The sequence below is a fragment of the Myotis brandtii genome, unplaced genomic scaffold (genome assembly GCF_000412655.1).
Source record: "Myotis brandtii unplaced genomic scaffold, ASM41265v1 scaffold535, whole genome shotgun sequence".
In the NCBI taxonomy this organism is placed as follows: Eukaryota; Metazoa; Chordata; class Mammalia; order Chiroptera; family Vespertilionidae; genus Myotis; species Myotis brandtii.
In genome coordinates this window covers 2,937,325-2,943,426 of record NW_005369964.1, presented here as the reverse complement: position 1 = coordinate 2,943,426, position 6,102 = coordinate 2,937,325, and the positions used below count along the sequence as shown (strand labels likewise).

General features: G+C 62.5%; 2 protein-coding genes across 2 annotated transcripts in view; both read left to right on the top strand.

Moving 5' to 3' along the window:
* Window positions 1-6,102, top strand: part of LOC102251844 (cholesterol 24-hydroxylase) — a 46,296-nt gene that overhangs the window by 25,048 nt on the left and 15,146 nt on the right. The window lies entirely within an intron of this gene.
* Window positions 4,191-6,102, top strand: part of EML1 (echinoderm microtubule associated protein like 1) — a 153,560-nt gene continuing 151,648 nt past the window's right edge. The window contains exons 1-2 of the mRNA XM_005877879.2: window positions 4,191-4,299; window positions 5,200-5,313. The gene's annotated coding sequence lies outside the window, so the exon portion shown is untranslated. The remainder of the gene's footprint in view (window positions 4,300-5,199; window positions 5,314-6,102) is intronic.

Genomic DNA, 6,102 nt, shown 5'->3' with positions numbered 1-6,102 from the left:
GAGACCCCAATGTGCAGAGGGCAGGTGCCAAACTCTGGGGCCAGGCAAGATGGGTGGGATAAAGACCAAGGCCCTGCAGCTGGGCCTCCTGGGGTCCAATCCTACCCCATCTGTCTCTGGTTATGGGGCTGGGGCCTCAGTTTCCCCATCTGTAAGGGAGGCCAAATAATAGGACCCACATCCTAGGGTTGGTGGGAGGATTAAGAGCGTTCTCTGTGGATCGTGCTTAGCACAGAGCTTGTCAGCATCAATGCCGCAGACCCTGCCGTGGCAGCTGTATCCCTGTCGCCTTCAAGGAAGGATTCCCTGGGTGGCCAGGCCATGCAGTTCCCAATACAGCCACACGGTGGCGCCGCGCCGCAGAGCTCGGTTTGTGTGTCCACTGCAGGCCAAATGGGCGGTACTGCCCACCCGCAGGAGGGCCCAGGGCGGGCCCGAGGGTAAGCAAGCTCAGTCTCCTGGAGGCTGGGTCATGGCGAGAGGGTGCAAACCCCACCTGGTCCAGGCGCAGGTGGTATGAGGTATCCACTGACCGCTGGGGTGAGGATGGGGAGATTGTCATCGCTGTCCCCACTTCACAGATAGGGCCACCGAGGCCCGGAGGGTGAGGCAGCTGGCGGAGGTGGAAGGAGCACTGTCATGCAGATGCGGGTGCCGTGATTCCCTCGTCTCTTCGCTCTCACCCCTCCTGGCAATGGGCCTGGGTCTGGGGGTGGGGCTGTCGGGAAGGGGCCACTTTGGCAAGAAGAGCCCATGGAGGAGAAACGTGCACAGAGTCCAGGAGGCTGCAGGCTGCCTCCTGCTGCCCGGGAGGCCAGAGTGCCCGTGGTCCACAGAGCTGAGCAGCTGTAATGCTTAAAATGCTCCCTCCCTCTCTCTCTCTCTCTCTCTCTATCTATCTATCTATCTATCTATCTATCTATCTATCTATATATATACACACACAGTATTCATTTCAGAGAGAGGAAGGGAGAGGGAGAGAGGGATGGAAACATCAATGATGAGAGAGAATCATTGATTGGCTGCCTCCTGCACACCCCACACTGGGGATCAAGCCCACAACCCGTGCATGTGCCATGACCGGGAGTTGAACTGTGACCTCCTGGTTCATAGGTTGACACTCAACTACTGAGCCACACCGGCCTGGCTTAAAATGCTCTTTGCAACGAGTGGAAGCCACCTCCCATGCCCTCGGACCCAGGGGCCTGGAGGTTTGTGTCCCAGGCCGGTCTGGGGGCAATTCCGCGGGAGCCTTGACCTATGTGGGCTGCGGTGAGAAGATGGGCCCAGCCTGGTCGGTGAGAGGTTCCCCCTTTTTGCTCTGGGAACCGGGACAGGAAGCGGGCTCCAGAGTCACCTGGGGGCCCTGCTGGCCCTCAGTGGCAGCCAGTGTGGGTGGACAGAGGATCACAGTTAGCTGTCCACCTGGGAAGGTTCTGGATGGGGTGTGGCCCCCCTGGTTGTCTTGACCAAAGGGGCGTGGTGGCCTTTACACTAGTCCAGGGTCAGGCGGGCCCAGCCCAGGGTCCCACCGCAAACTGTGTGTGTGGGGTCCTGGATGATTTTGAGAGACAGGACGGTCACTGGGGGGCCTCGGGGCAGGGCGAGAGGGGCTCAGGCCAGCAGCTCCTGCGGAGTCTCCCCCCCTCTGCTTGGGGGCCCGCCTTCCTCTGGGCGAGGATCCTGTGTCCCCAGCAGGATCCAAAGTGTGTGTGACCCCACGGAGGGTCTCCACAGCCCTGGGGTGGGTGACTCCCAAGTCCACGTATCTGCCCACAGCTCACCCTTGGGCTCCAGACAGCCTCTGCCATCTCCACCTGGACGTCCCAACATAACCCAGCCCAGGGAGGGGCAGACGCTGGGGGTATTTCTGGCAGGCGGGCCACGACTCTGAATCAGGGAGGGGCCTGGAGCTTAAATTCCCTCGGGGAGCGGGGAGCACGGCGTCTCCAGCACGTCCTCTCACTCCAGGAAACCAGGTCAGGGAGTGCCTGCGTGTGGCCTGCCTGGGGCCGCTTCACTGTGACCGGGCCCTTTCCAGGGACAAAACTGGAGAGGTGGGGCCTCACTGTCCCTGGAGCCCGCCCCCTGCTGTGAGCACAGCAGCCTGAGGAGGACCCTGCCACCAGCTTCACGTCCCCTGGGTCACCCCCACCCTCTCACTCGCCAGAGGACAGCAGCTCTTTGGCCCCCACCCAGAGGTGGGTGGAACCAGGAACCCGGAACCCTGGCCCCAAAGGACCCAGGGGCTGCCCATGCCCTGACACCCAGAGCACCCCATGCAGCCGGACAGCCTCTGCGCCTCTCTGCTGGCTGGGAGCCTGGAGACTGGGGGCTCCCCAAGGCCACCCAGGTGGCCACCAGCTTAGGTGTCTGGGCTGGACGGGCCTGGGTTTGGGAAACCAGCTCCCGGAGCTGTGCCGCAGCGTGTATGTGCGAGCCCGTGTGTGTGTGTGTGTTTGTGAGCTTGTGCACATGTGTGAGCCCTCTGTGCACGCGTGTACGTGAGCTTGCACATGTGAGCCCATGTGTGTGTGAGCCCCACGTGTATGTGTCCACTCATGTCCTCTGTATCTCGTGTTTCTGTGGTCTCTGTCCATCCCTGTGCATCTGTCTCAGGTATGAGGCTGTGTAGGGGTCTCGGGGTCCGTGTCGGGTGTCTGCACTGCATGTACCTGGGTATCTGCTCTGACCCGAGCTGTGAGGAGGTGTCAGTTTTAACGTGAGGGAGTGGACGGACCCGGGAAGCAGGACAAGGCCCATTGATGCCCCATGGGTGCCCGTCCCTTGCTGTGCATCGGGAATTCCACTCTCACTCAGTCCAGAGAGGTTAGGCGGCCCAAGGCCACATCCCCAGGAGGCGTGGTCCATCCAATGTCGACATCACGGTCCTTCTCTGAGTCCTGGCCACAAGGCCCGGTGAGGCCCCCATTTGAAGCTGTCCTGCTCTATTTGCAGGGGTCCCCAGCATGAGTCTCTAGGAGAGTCCTGAGAGCCCGTCAGCGGCACTGGGTGTTCCTGGGGGTGAGGGTGGGGGACCCCTGAGACCCAGCTGGGGTGTGTATAAATGTGGGGTGAGCAGGAAGCAGGGCCCCCTCCCTGACCCCGCCACACTCAGATGCCCTTCCCACTTTGATAGGCCTCCCCTGACCCTCCCGTCCGTCCTGGACCCTCTCTGCGGAGTGGTGCTGCCGGCTGCGCAGTGTGGGAGCTCAGGGTGGGGGGCCGGTGGGAGTGGGACAGCAGCTTCCCCCAGCCACTGTGACTCAGGGGGGCTGGTCCCCTGGTGTTTAGTAAATGTGCACTCTGCTCTTCCGGCACCCCAACTCCCGCCGACTGCCGAGGCCCCCTGGGCAGCCTGCTGCTCTCACTGCATCTCCCACCGCTGTCCATTCCGGGAGCCCCTGCCCCTCGCTGGCCCTTCTCTGTCTGCACCTGACCCTGGTCCTGCCTGGGCTCCAGGTGTCTGCCTGCATGATACCCCTCACCCGGTCACTGCCCTACCTTTCCCCACCGACTCCCCCAGCCTGTGAGCCTCGGGGGACTGCCATGGCCATGCCCACTGATGCGTGGAGATGCCAGGTCTCTGCCCACAGCAGGGACACCAGTGGCTGGCTGGAGAGTCGAAGCTGCAGGATGAGCTGGCAGGGGCCAGAGGGCACGTGTGCGTGTGTACCCACCACATGTACACACGTGCTCCCACAGGCACACACCTGATCCTGCACCTGCTCACATGGGATCACCTCCCACATGCATACATGCTCTCTTGCACACACATATACATATGCACACGGGATGAGCACACACACACACACACACACACTCCCCTACACCCATGCACATGGGTGCACACTCATACACATTGTCATACACACGTGCTCACTTGCACAAACTCAGACCCACACTCACACATGTACGCACACACATGCATTCTCACATGCACACACACGTACCCAGCCCCATGCACACATGTGGACACTCATACACATTGTCACTGCCTCACACAGGCAGTGGGCCCAGAGATGCTGCACCCACGAGGATCACAGGAATCGAGTTGTTTTTTCCCTACACACGTTCCTACAATAAAGAAAACAGGAAGGGACTTGGGGCCAGAGACAGGAAGAGGGCGTGGCCTGTGCGCAGGAAGCTGGCTCCAGCCGGGTGGACACGGGGCCTGTGTGGGCGGGACTCAGGACAGACAGACAGACCTGGGCGGTGGGAGATGGAATGCCTCCAAGGCATCTGGGCCCTGTGCTCATCCTCACCACAGCGTCCGAAGGTGTCACCCCCCGTTTCCAGGTGAGAAACTGAGGCTGGGGCCAGGCTCGTCCCAGTCACCGTGGCGGCTGGTGGAGATGGCGCTCGACCCAGGCCCATTGGACGCCACATGCTTCTGGGTCTGGTCCCGCAGCCCCTCCACTAGGGAGCCCAGGGCAGGGGCTGCAGGAGACACCCCAAGACTGACCACAGGCCCCTGTGGGAGCACACGTGCCTGTGGCAGCAACGTGAGCTCCTCCTGCCCGAGCCTGGCCCACGGCCGGGTGCGCAGGAGCTGCTCACACATGCTCTGCGGGTGTGGAAACTGACACAGAGGCGCACCGCCTGCCTGCAGGCCACCAGCAAGGCAGGTCTGACGGCCCTCCCTGAACCCGCTTACAGCTTCAGGGAAGGAGCGAGGGCCGGGCTGTGGGCCCCTGGGTGCACCTCCCTGGCCCCCCTACAGAGGCCCGAGCAGGGCAGCAGCGTTCTCTCACTAACCCTCTAAACCTGAAGCCCACACGCAGGTGAGGCTGCTCCCCACGCTGCAGGCGAGGAGGCCCCAGGTGCTCCCCCTTCTCCGCTTCTTCCCCTCACACCCACCCAAGACAGAGCGGCAGGGGTTCCCCCTCTTCCACCCCCAAGAGGGGTCCCAGAAGCAGGCCTGGCCCTGAGGGGGAGGCGGGCGGTTTCGGGGTGGGGGTGGGGGAGCAGGTGGGGTTATAGGGCTCCAGAGACAGTCTTCCTCTGGCTTTGTCTTTTATTTTCTCACTTAAAATGTCAGCTGGGAGGGACCCAGGCTGACCAAGAGCCTGGCACCGAGGTCCCAGGATGCAGGCGGGACTTTCGGGGCCAAAATGGCAGAAGGCCCTGGGGGACCCCAAAGTCATTTAATCTAACCCCACCTGATGCTTGAACTCTCTCCACTGTGTCCTCCCTTAGTGACTGTCCAGCGCTGCTTGCATACCTCCAGGGACAGTGAGCTCACTACCATACAGAACACCAAGAGCCAGCCCAGAGGGGGACACAGCCAGGACCAGCTCTGCCGACCGTGAGGTAAGAGTGAGAGGGGCACGGGGGACCCTGGCCCGCTTTCAGGGGCAGTCACACAAGGCTTCCCAGAGTGGGAGAAATGGGGGAGGGGACAGGGAATTCCTGACAGGGCGACAGCACAGACAAAGGCCGGGAGGCCTGGCAACACCTCCTAGGGATCGAACTTCTGAGTTGTTTGTCCAACAGCCGGGGTGACTGCACTTTCCCCTGCCCTGTCCCAGAAGGGGGTTCCTTGGGGAACACCGTGGCCTGGCCCCCCCTGCAGCTCTCCCCAGGGTTCTGAGCAGGGCTCTGGTGCTGGCGGCATTGCTGCTGGATGTTGGGGAGTGCCACTCCACCCCCCACTTTTCTGAGGCTCAGGGACCCTTCGGCACCAGGATCTGCTCCCTCCTCCAGCCACACCCACTTAACCCTGCGTGGGCACACTCTCAGTGGGTGGTATCACTCGTTCTTTCTCTCCAAGGCCCATCAACACCCCCTCGCTGACCACGTGGAACCATCCCAGGGAGGGAGCGTGCAGGCATTCTGGGGTCCCCAGGGCTGGGGCTGAGGTTTTGGGGGCTGACCAGGCACCCAAGGGTGCCGTGGTTCCTCAGGCACCATTCGGAGGCGCTGAGAGAGGCCCGGGCAGGGAGGGCAGTGCCCAGATTTATCCACCAATCGCACAGGCCCCTGGAACTCGCTCTTATCTGCCCAGCCCAGCATGGGGGGGTGGCCTGGCTGGCGGGGGCGGGACGCTGCCTGGACACTGGGCGTGAGCAGGGCCAGCAGCCCCAAGCCCCGGTGGGTGAC